This window comes from Homalodisca vitripennis, chromosome 3, assembly GCF_021130785.1.
Source record: "Homalodisca vitripennis isolate AUS2020 chromosome 3, UT_GWSS_2.1, whole genome shotgun sequence".
NCBI classification, from domain to species: domain Eukaryota; kingdom Metazoa; phylum Arthropoda; class Insecta; order Hemiptera; family Cicadellidae; genus Homalodisca; species Homalodisca vitripennis.
The window spans coordinates 49,727,049-49,740,224 of NC_060209.1; the positions used below are offsets into that span (position 1 = coordinate 49,727,049).

General features: G+C 31.6%; 1 long non-coding RNA gene across 1 annotated transcript in view; it reads right to left on the reverse strand.

Moving 5' to 3' along the window:
* Positions 1-369: 369 nt before the first annotated feature.
* Positions 370-13,176, reverse strand: part of LOC124356872 — a 53,307-nt gene continuing 40,500 nt past the window's right edge. Inside the window, exon 3 of the long non-coding RNA XR_006921902.1 lies at positions 370-1,163. This is a non-coding gene — a long non-coding RNA (uncharacterized LOC124356872). The remainder of the gene's footprint in view (positions 1,164-13,176) is intronic.

Consider the following 13,176-nt stretch of genomic DNA (forward strand, 5'->3'; position numbering starts at 1 on the left):
TTCACTCACTCTCACTTACTCATTAAAAATTATCTAACTTAGAAATTTTTCTGTCAGAAAAATGTAATTTTGTATACGTATCCCTCATTACTTAAAGGTAAAAATAAATAGTTTTCATTAATATCAAGCAAAATTAGGAATAAAATAGAGTTGTAATCCCTAGAAGAGCTGTATTCTTCCAACCAACCCCCCCCCCCCCCAATGTCCTAGAAATGTGGCATTTGTAAAACTTGTGCCGAATGACTTAATTGGAAAAATGAAATTGAATAGTTCAATTCATGAAGAATTCAACTCATGGTGTAGAATTCTTGAAGGTCAACCACTTATATATGTTGAAAAAAAGGGTTGCATCCGGAGAAGATCAATATTTGTTTGTAATTTTTCTGAAATCCTACAACGGTAGACTTTTGCACACATTTGCCGTAAGCTCTAAGCGAAAAATAAAATATGTTCATGCATATTTATCATGCATCTATGGGTTGATATGTTGTTGAAACCCTTAGAAAAATTTTATTTGTCCAATTTCCTAATCTTCTGTACAGATGAAATTTGACATAAATGTGCCCTATCCTCTCATCAAACAAAGTAAAGATTTTCAATGAAGATAAATAATCAGTATGGTTTGAATAATGGTTGCATCCCATATAAGACTTATATATTGGTTTTTAAATCTCCCGATGGAAAAATAAAATTTAGTACACTTGTTTTATAATCTCAAGAGATGAAGCAAAGAATTTTCATAAAGGTCAAACAACCATAGGAGTTAAAATGGGGTTGAAACATTAAAAAAACGTTATATTTGTGTTTATATGTGTCTATAACAATACACTTTGTAATAGCGTACTATACTGACAAATTATGGTTATTATATTTTAACATAAAAAGGCAAAAATGATGTTAGTCCGAAATAAACTTTTTGGTCCTACGTCTTGTTGTATATATTTGATTGATCGGGGGAACCAAGTAAATTCTATTTCAGTACCGAAAATAACTTCGACTGAAGGATATTATAATGGCCAGAAGTAGACGCTGAAGTTGACTGAAGTAGGCCTCTGAGGCTTGCATACAGACATATTCTTTTGATCAAAGAAGAAATGTAAACTATACTAAGGTGATTGGAATATATTTCATCTGATCCAGAAGTCCTCCTACACGCACCAAACCTGAAATAAGATGAAACAAAATTGTGTTTAATATTTGAAATTCTTCATCATGAGCACGGAATAATATTTAAATGTAACTAATTTAAGATATTAAATTATCATAGGATCTATAATATTACATCATAAGTACTTTCACTAGGAAAACCTTGGCTTAATGACCACTAACCTAAAATTGTTAAGGTATGCCTTAAATGGTTGGAGCCGTTAAATCAAATATTATGAAATTTTTTAGATAAATTTCTTTAATTTTATTGGTATACTATTTATAAAAGTTAATTCGCTATCCGAATTCAAGGAGCTGGAAAATCTTCCAGTGAATAACTTCCACTTACAAATGTTGGAAGAATTAATTATGCTATTCACAAAGTGTATATAACCGTTACCCAACAGGACATTGCGAACAACGCCGAAGGGAACTAGTCGTTAATAATACAGGAAATTAAAATTTAACCATCGTACACATTATTTTAGTAAGTATTTAATGTTTTGACATTGTACAATGAATAATCAACTATTGCCTGACACTCCTAAAATTTTAGTATTGAGGACCTGTTACAAAGCTAAATTAAACGTTACAAGAAAGATATTGATGCAAATATGAATTTAGAGTTATTTGGTTTATGAACGTCTTCTTCTATTTATATTCTGACCGATTATAACCTTTAGTATAATCGTTCGCTTTTAAGAAGGTCAGATATCTATTTTTACAACTCAAGAATACGGCTTCACCTAACAAACGATATAATAACGACAGCCACTGCAAGCTATATGTCATTAAAAACACAAGCTCCTTGAATACATAAATAGGTCCATCGAAAATGCAAACTTTTAAGCTCATAATAGACTAAGTTTAGTTCTGATATTTTCTGTTCAGTCAATTCGAGCATAAAATGCCGCTGAAACTAGCAAACTTTATTTTTAATTTTGTGTAAGAAGAATATATTGTAAATACGCACTCAATGGTGTTTAAAAATTAATACCACACTACCGAAATTGCACTACTTCATTAATACTTACTTCAATACATTTTACTTATTATTTCAATTAGTAAAATACATAAAGACGCACCAGTATTGTTAATTAAAAGAGTATTAAATAAGCAATATATGTACGAATTTGTGTCTGATGAAAGAATTATAACTTAATTTAAAATGTACTCGTTACATCATGAAATTTAAAGAATAAAATTGTTATATTAATATTTAATATGTATACTACTACATGCACCACTATCAGTCTAAATTCGATTTCGATAGTACTGTATTTAGCAAGATACTTTTATCGATAGTCAATAAATCGCTTTCAGAGACACGTTTCAGAAGTCCAATTGGAAAGAAAGAAGGACACGACTGTTTGGACGGACTGCATCCCGCCTACAAAGGGATTTAAGGGATTTACTCCAGTGAAAACTGGGGCTTAGAGCAGTGACAAACCTGGTAACAAACCGGGTCAGCAGCGTCGCACCTCGTTCTCAACCCCTTAGCTAAGTGAGCTATAGTCATCTCTTGTTTGACGACTACTGTTCACATTTCTCTTTAGTTACGGACTTTAAAACTAATTTTTAACATACTCATGGCTTTATATATGTATGTTATTATCTATTTTAATACACAAAATGGATATACTAAAAGTATTACCATTTATTAGATTTTCTATATGGGATTCGTTGTAGGATTGAAAATATTATTATCTCATTTTATTCCTTACAGTTTGAAGCAGATTATACATTACCTTGACAAACTATGTACAATATGATTAAGGAATAACAAACAGTTTCTTTAAAATATCATGTACTTTTATTCTTTTGATATTTAATTATTAAATTTATAAATTAAAAAATTATAAATCAGTTAATAAGATGCACATTATGGATCATTAATAAAGTGTGGATTAAGATTGACAAGTTTTATGTTCAATGAAGGTTATTGAAAAACTTATTTGTAATTTTACTTGTTCATAAATTTGTGGACTTCATAAAACTAATATGCTGGGTAAACGAAAACCCCTAAAATTACTTACAACCCTTTAATTTTATCCGCATAAAATAAATATAAAAATAACTTTCCATTATGTGTATATAAATACAGTATATACTATTATCAAAGTATAATACAAATTAAATATATATATATATATATATATATATATATATATATATATAATGATTAAATGTACAATATGTCACAATATAAATTTTTGATGATATCCAGTAATACGGCGAGTCAATGTATGCGAATATTTAAGTAATCAAGTAATACTATCAGATTGTGGGCGATGTGGGTCTTTAATCAACTGATAGATCCCTCTTGGTCTACCCTCCTCCACAGATGGTTACATCACGACTCCCAAGGGACAGCAATAGATGTCTTCATTGACGTAATTGGTTTCTCCTTTAACTGATTGTATCATGACATATAAATCAAATGTCACGGTTGATTTCTTGCAAAGTTATCAATCACAGTTTTAATTGGTTTTATTTAATTCATTTTTAATAACAAATTTCAGTACATTTCACCATTTAATTAAATCATAGCACTATTATGAAGTCGTCGCTGTTTTATGACGCAATAAAATATTATTTCACAATGAAACCTTTTTGTGTCATATTGATGCTCACTAAAAGAAACGCTTGTAACTTTGAAATCTTTGAAGCGAGTCTTTTCAAGAGTTTATAAAGTTAATGCATTGTCATTGCAGCGTTTTACAAGTAAGTCATTACATTAATATCTCTGTACTTTCAGAAACTTTACAAATGAATTTTAATGGAAATTCATTTTATTTTCACTTATTTATAGTTAGTAACGACAAATTAAGCACTCGGTATAAGTTATAACTTTTTTTAGTCATGAATAGCTTTTACATTATATTACCATTATAAGTTGGGATACCGCATTCAAATATAATCTATATAGTGGCATAGTGGCACATAATCTTAATATAACTATATTAACAAGGTTTCATTAATGATATCGAGCATTTTGGTTGCTTTTATTTTTTTTAATTGTAAAATAAAACACTGCGCTTTGGGTATGCTGATAATTATGATGCTGAGCGCAGAAACAACACTATATGTGTACGAGTATACTGGAGAAAAACAATTGTTATGTAAGTTTCTGAAATTAGATAAATTTTTAGTAATTAGTAAATCTTTTTAGTTTATTACTTTTCATATAAGTTTAGATAAATAGGCGCTATTATATCATAAATATCAGGGAAGAAAAATCACAAGTATAATTTTAGATTCTAAATTTGTTATTGGTTATGGGATTTGAAGGATAAGGCATTGATCAATCGCTATAGTTATAGATACAACATTTGAATACTATAATTACAAGGATTGGAGTCTATTATGTTCTTAAAACAAAGAAAAGTATAATTGGTCACATCCTTATTAATTCAAATTCTTATGTGCAATGTTAATTGGAGAAAACACAAGTAAGGAAGAGGCCTTACGCCTTGCTAGTAAGTGAAGCGCTTTGAAAGGCGATTTGTAACCAGTGTTTAGACGCGTCATGTTTTATTAATAAATATGTTAGCCAATGATCTTTAAAGCACCTTTCCTCAAGACAAGAAAAAATATTGTCACAAAACGAAAACATGAATGTATTTAAAGTTTCTATTTTGGGATCTTGTAATTGATTTGATAATAAAAATGATGTAATAATAAACGCAAATGAACATACAAATTATCTATAAAATTATATTTTTTATTAAGGAATATATTAAACAATATATGTTTTTATTTCATTTCATTAATAAAAGGCTACTTGATAAACAATTAAATTGAATAGTTTTCACTCTTAGTTTGAAGTTTACTTTTGACTATGGAAGAGTTGTGAAGGAAACATGACTTTTCAGGACATTTACCATCGTAAAATTTAGTGACACTACGTTTTGAAATCAGCAATCCGAATCGTTCTACAGGTACAAAACCTAACCTAACTCATAACTAGAATCCAGGTTAAAAATAAAAATCAGCTTTGTGACACGCATAAGTTTGGAATCACAACACCCATGTCGTGTGTCAACCCCATGCACATTTACTCTTATCTACATTCTTTACTTAGATCTTAAGCTTAGATCTTGCGCGCGATGTCATAACTAACCTCAAAGTTTCCCGGTTCACTTCGTGGTTAACCACGCCCGACTATTGACTTGTCCCAGTCCTTGCTGTATTAAATAACATATACAGGAACAGCCTAATACTAAGAGAGTAATGTCATGCTTAAATAACACACCGGTTGGTTAACCACGCCTGACTATTAATCTGTCCCAATCCTTGCTATAGTACATAACATATACATGAACTGCCTAATACTAAGAGAGTAAATTACGCCATGTTAAAATAACAAACAAAGCGGTTTGGTTAACTACGCCTGACTATTGATCTATCCAAACTATTGCTGTATTGTATAAAATATACAGGAACAACAGCCTATTACTAAAAGAGTAGTGTCATGCTTAAATAACACATCTAGGGGTTTGTTAATCACGCCTGACTATTGATCTATCATAATCCATGGTGTATAATATAACATATACATGAACAACAGCCTAATACTAAGAGAGTAATTTTATGCTTAAATAACACACCAAACGGTTGGTTAACCACGCCTGACTATTGATCCGTCCCAACTTTTGGTGTATTGTATAACATATATATGAACAAGAGCCTAATACTAAGAGAGTAATGTCATGCTTAAATAACACACCAAGCGGTTTGGTTAACCACGCCTGACTATTGATCCGTCCCAACTTTTGGTGTATTGTATAACATATATATGAACAAGAGCCTAATACTAAGAGAGTAATGTCATGCTTAAATAACACACCAAGCGGTTGGTTAACCACGCCTGACTATTGATCGGTCCCAACTCTTGCTGTATTGTATAACATATACACGAACAACTGCCTAATACTAAAAGAGTAGTGTCATGCTTAAATAACACACCTAGGGGTTTGTTAATCACGCCTGACTATTGCTCTATCATAATACTTGGTGTATTATATAACATATACATGAACAACAGCCTAATACTAAGAGAGTAATGTCATGCTTAAATAACACACCAAGCGGTTGGTTAATCACGCCTGACTATTGATCTGTTCCAACTCTTGCCGTATTGTATAATATATACACGAACAACTGCCTAATACTAAAAGAGTAGTATCATGCTTAAATAACACACCTAGGAGTTTTTTAATCACGCCTGACTATTGATCTATAACAATCCTTGGTGTATTATATATAACATATACATGAACAACAGCCTAATACTAAAAGAGTAATGTCATGCTTAAATAACACACCAAGCGGTTGGTTAATCACGCCTGACTATTGATCTGCCCCAACTCTTGCTGTATTGTAGAACATATAAATGAACAGCCTACTACTAAGGGAGTAATGTCATGTTTAAATAACTCACCAAGCGGTTGGTTAATCACGCCTGACTATTGATCTGTTTCAACTCTTGCTATATTGTATAACATATACATGAATAGCCTACTACTAAGAGAGTAATGTCATGCTTAAATAACACAACAAGCGGTTGGTTAATCACGCCTGACTATTGATCTGCCCCAACTCTTGCTGTATTGTAAAACATATAAAACGAACAGCCTACTACTAAGGGAGTAATGTCATGTTTAAATAACTCACCAAGCGGTTGGTTAATCACGCCTGACTATTGATCTGTTTCAACTCTTGCTGTATTGTATAACATATACATGAACAGCCTACTACTAAGAGAATAATGTCATGCTTAAATAACACACCAAGCGGTTGGTTAACCACACCCGAATATTGATCTGTTTCAATTCTTGCTATATTATTATACATGAATAGCCAAATATCAAGAGAATAATGTTATGCTTAAATAACACACAAAGCGGTTGGTTAACCACGCCTGACTATTGATCCGTCCCAACTTTTGGTGTATTGTATAACATATATACATGAACAAGAGCCTAATACTAAGAGAGTAATGTCATGCTTAAATAACACACCAAGCGGTTGGTTAACCACGCCTGACTATTGATCCGTCCCAACTTTTGGTGTATTGTATAACATATATATGAACAAGAGCCTAATACTAAGAGAGTAATGTCATGCTTAAATAACACACCAAGCGGTTGGTTAACCACGCCTGACTATTGATCGGTCCCAACTCTTGCTGTATTGTATAACATATACACGAACAACAGCCTAATACTAAAAGAGTAGTGTCATGCTTAAATAACACACCTAGGGGTTTGTTAATCACGCCTGACTATTGATCTATCATAATCCTTTGTGTATTATATAACATATACATGAACAACAGCCTAATACTAAGAGAGTAATGTCATGCTTAAATAACACACCAAGCGGTTGGTTAATCACGCCTGACTATTGATCTGTCCCAACTCTTGCTGTATTGTATAACATATACACGAACAACTGCCTAATACTAAAAGAGTAGTGTCATGCTTAAATAACACACCTAGGAGTTTTTTAATCACGCCTGACTATTGATCTATCACAATCCTTGGTGTATTATATAACATATACATGAACAACAGCCTAATACTAAGAGAGTAATGTCATGCTTAAATAACACACCAAGCGGTTGGTTAATCACGCCTGACTATTGATCTGCCCCAACTCTTGCTGTATTGTAGAACATATAAATGAACAGCCTACTACTAAGAGAGTAATGTCATGTTTAAATAACTCACCAAGCGGTTGGTTAATCACGCCTGACTATTGATCTGTTTCAACTCTTGCTGTATTGTATAACATATAAATGAATAGCCTACTACTAAGAGAGTAATGTCATGTTTAAATAACACAACAAGCGGTTGGTTAATCACGCCTGACTATTGATCTGTTTCAACTCTTGCTGTAGGCCTATTGTATAACATATAAATGAACAGCCTACTACTAAGGGAGTAATGTCATGTTTAAATAACACACCAAGCGGTTGGTTAACCACGCCTGACTATTGATCTGTTTCAACTCATTGCTGTATTGTATAACATATACATGAACAGCCTAATACTAAGAGAGTAATGTCATGCTTAAATAACACACCAAGCGGTTGGTTAACCACACCCGAATATTGATCTGTCTCAATTCTTGCTATATTATTATACATGAATAGCCAAATATCAAGAGAATAATGTTATTCTTAAATAACACACAAAGCGGTTGGTTAACCACGCCTGACTATTGATCTGTCCCAACTCATGCCGTATTGTATAATATATACATGAACAGCCTACTACTAAGAGAGTAATGTGATGTTTAAATAATTCACCAAGCAGTTGGTTAATCACGCCTGACTATTGATCTGTTTCAACTCTTGTTGTATTGTATAACATATACATGAACAGCCTACTACTAAGAGAGCTACTGTATATCATGTTATAACACACCAAGCGGTTGGTTAATTTCACTCTAGTGTTGACCATCGACAATTTCTTGTTGCATTATATAACAATAGGCTCTTTTGGCAGTGACTTTATTCTATCTATTTTTAACTTTGCCTTTTAATGTTCGGTCTATATTATGTTTAAACTATAGTTTTAAAGGGGAAAAGGTTTAAAAAAACGTACTTACATTGGAACCGATTTATATTATTATTCAAATTGCACTGCAAATGTTCAGTATAAAATTCTATAAATAATGATATATTTTTACAATTTTAATTCATGAATTGAGGGTTAAAATAGATAAAATTACATGAATATTTAACAACGATGCATTTCACGTTTAAATTTAAGCGTATATTATATATCTTTGCTCTACTAAACTGCATTAAATCAAATACATTGTACATATTTAACATTTTATTAATTTATATTTGTGTAGCTATTTTTAAAATTTTAAATCTCTAGTCTCTTTACGAAGTTCTGTATACTCTAATAGCAAAATTGAACTAAACAGACAAGACTTGTCGAGGATAGAGAGTTAAAAAGATTTTAGATTTATATTTAGCACTCCCATATACCGCATACATACTCCAACCATCCCATATTTATCGGTAATGCCAATAAATAGATCAAAGTGTAAATGGACGTCTGTATCTATTTAATTTTATTGAGAACGATATTGCAGAGACGTTAACACGTTCCATATTTTTGTTAATACAACACAATTACTTCACTGCGGATCCTTGTTGCTACCTATGCTACGCAAGATATCACTGAAAAATGTAAATAATTTAATTTTAACACGTTCACTGCGACCAACGCCATACGGCACTGACACAGGTTACCTAAGGTCAGTTATTATAAAGTCGCAGCGAAGGTGTCAACTACAATGAATCATTATAGATAGACAGATATTGTCCATTATACTGGTCTTATGTAAAATGTTTACGTAGCAAACATACAAAAAAGTAAACTAAAAAGTTTTAAAATTGGCATTTAGAATCAATCACGATTAATGTAAAATTAATGTTCATTATATTATTTTATTTTATTGTTCACAGTTACAACAGTTATTTAGGTATTTATTGATCAAAGGACAAACTCTTTTACAATTAGAAGTAACACGTCTTAATAATTTATACTAGCAAAACTATACATGTGATCCATTTTTTTTGTAACATTAACACACACTAAGCTTGGTATTTACAAAATAAATTAAAATTAACCTTGATATAGTATATGAAATAAAAAGTTAATGTAAAGCTATAGCTACAATTGAAGGTAGGACTGATGCTACCAATAATAGTACAAATATAAGAATAAAAATCAAAAATAAATACGTTGCATCTCTCTCTCTCTCTCTCTCTCTCTCTCTCTCTCTCTCTCTCTCTCTCTCTTTCTTTCTTTCTTTCTTTCTTTCTTTCTTTTACGCTGTCTCTCTCACTCTCTCTTACAACTTATAGTACTATGAATGGAATAATACAGCAAATATTTACTCGTACTTTAATACGCCACGTAATAAGTTATTATTTAAATTAATACTTATATTATTCTACCAATTTGAACGTCAACCTAGTTAAACGTGTTGAATGATTTGTGAATGTATATCCACATCAAGAGGAGAAAGATAAATATTATAGCTGTTGATACATTTTAAAAGAGGTTCACGTTGAATGTCAGGCCGGCTAACTAGGTTTACTGACGCTGAGAAGGGTTATAATTCAATTACAAGGGACTACCTCAGGTTTTTGGGCATGAAAATTAGACAGGAACAGGTACAGAAGAAAACTGTGGAAATTTTCTATTCTCTAAAATGGGTTTTCGGATAAATTATAAGCGTGTAGGTTAATAAATTCTCAAAATATTCTGCTGTCACCATTATGGAGTGTTTATTATGGACTTGTGAATTCTAAACAAATTAAAATAGTCGTCAAATTGTAACGAATGAATACCAAGTTACAAATGGAATTTTCTGATATACTTATATTATTAATTATATTCTCCAAGTTTGAACTACTTTTGCATTTACTTTGCCAATTCGACAATAATTATTGTAAGATTTATATGTAATATATATCTCAAAAATCGTCTCCAGCAAGAAATCCTCCCAGATGTATATATACCTAAAATTAAAAATTTTAACGTCATACGAAATCTTTTATCTCAAGGAACGTTAAAAGATATCCAAAACACATTATAGTTAATATTTAAAATCATGATTTTTTTATTTTCAAAATTAACTATGTTTCAACCTTGGAAAAAAGTACGAGATGTATTGATCGCTTTTATTAAATAGCGGAAATTGTTAGTCAATTACCGCCTTTAAATGGACACAACAATAGAAATGAAAATTAAAGTTTTTAGGTCTGTTTTTTTTAAGTTTTACTTTTATTTAAATAATTATAATAATATTTTTAGAATAAGGTTATGGTGAGTTTGATTTCGTACAAACATAGTATAAATTCTGTATGTCTAAAATAAACTTGAAATGATACGCGTGTATTCATTTCTTTATTATTGAAGGCTCTAACATTTTAACTAATGTGTTTCAAATAATCGTTATGGAATTTATTGATTTTGCACTAATTCAAAAAAGTATTAATATTTTAGATATTAAAAATATAAATTCTTCTACCAACTGTATCGGGAGGACGGTGTATTCACAATGTTAAAATAATAGCGGGTTTTAATACTTGTCAAAACCGTATAAACCCTCATCTATAAACCCCTTGGACATAAAATATGGATTATCCTTTTCAATTTTTTGTTACACTTAATTAAACTTAACTTTTTTCACAAAACGTCCCTCTAAACAATCTACGTAGATATTAAAAGCCTTGTAATTAGAGTACATCCTTAGTATACGTATTAACAAAATGGAAAAGTTCAAGTATTTCATTGTGAACAATGTTCTTGTAATATCTTTAAAATGCATTTATTCTGAAAAGTATGAGTGAAGTGCTCTTATCGATATAGCCTCCTTGGAGAGTACTAGTTAGTTTAATGTGACTTCTCAATGTTGGGTATATCTAGAGAGTCTACCGACCTTTGATATCTCAGTGGAGAGCACTATAAATATAACATAGACCAGGAGTTTGCTCTAGAGGCAGTAATCTGATTAGAGAAGCTTCTGCTCTTAGCTTTGAGGAGACAGCTTTTAGTGCACAGTGAACTATTGTCATCTTATTTTCTTGATATTGTTGCAGGATTTAACATTTTATATTGAGAAAAGAGGAGACGTAGCAGCTTTAATGTGATATTAATTTTAGTATTAATAACTGAGCACCCATTTACTATGTATCGTATTATAATATTTATGAACTTATTTGGAAGATTTATGTTTATCATTGTCAGTTAAAATAGTTTTTGATCCCAGAATGTGTACCATCTTATGAAAATTATATATTTGATTTAAAATCGGATTTCTTTGTGATTTAAGTGTAATTTCTTTCTTTCTTAATTTACAATTGTCTGTGAAACCTGTGGGTTTTCAGCAGAGCTATTTATCTGGTTCGTGATGAGTTCCGTTTCACCACAATATAATTAGCTTAGTTATGGATAAAATTTGGCAGCCGGCTGTTGATCAGTAGAACTTAGCACTGTAACTTGCCCTTAAACTCAGCAGGGATCACTTTTGGCTGGTTTATCCCTTCCAGTTGAACCCACCACTGGGCACAGCAGAAACCGGTGTGTCACTTAAATTTGGGCAACCTTATGGATGTCTACGAGCGGCACATCACTAATCGCAAATGTCGAGATTCTGGGGTTTCATGGGCAATTCAATAAGTCAAGTCTACAGTGGGAGATGACTATTGGAGTTGGTGGGGTTTGTTCTCTAACCTCAGAGGTTCTTACTAGTTTCAACAAGGGTGTGCCTAACCCCTGCCTACTTTGACTGGAGAGTTTGGTTCAGAGCCCCTACTCCCTGACCTTACCCATCCTGAATATCCTGTTACTCCGGAAACAGCGCAAAGGTTCTTACAGGACTAAGTGCAATTTATAAGCTTCTTGTCCTAAGAGAAAAAAAAACTTTCCCTTAATCTGTGTAAGTTTAGTAAACACGCGTAAATAACTTAAAAAAGCAATAATTTTATTATTTCTGGCGTAAATCCTTAGAGAATATGAACCTATTTCACAAACTCCAGCTTGTCATAGAAACTTGCGCAAGAATATGATCTTGGGTGTTCATCTTTTTCTATCTAAGAAATTAGACTACGTTTTTGTTGAGAAGAGGCTGATAAATTTTTATACTTATTCTACTCATTCTAACGGATCAAATTGCCTCTACAAGGATCATATAAATATGGAAAAGAAAGATACGATAGTTGGTAGAGTACAAGGTAAATAGTACTGATAAAAGTGCCACGGTCACAGACAGGATTTGAACCTGCGTTTCATACCTTAGAACACTGTTTGAATATTAAGAAGTGCTCAATGGGTTGGTTCCATGTCAAGGATTAAAGGAAACATTTGAACGAAAATGACACAATGATGGGCACTTATTTAATTGAGAGTACAAGTACTAATGTAATCCTTGCAATTTCACAAACAATGGCCTTTTAACTTTACCATATTATCATAATTTCTTATTATGAAAAGT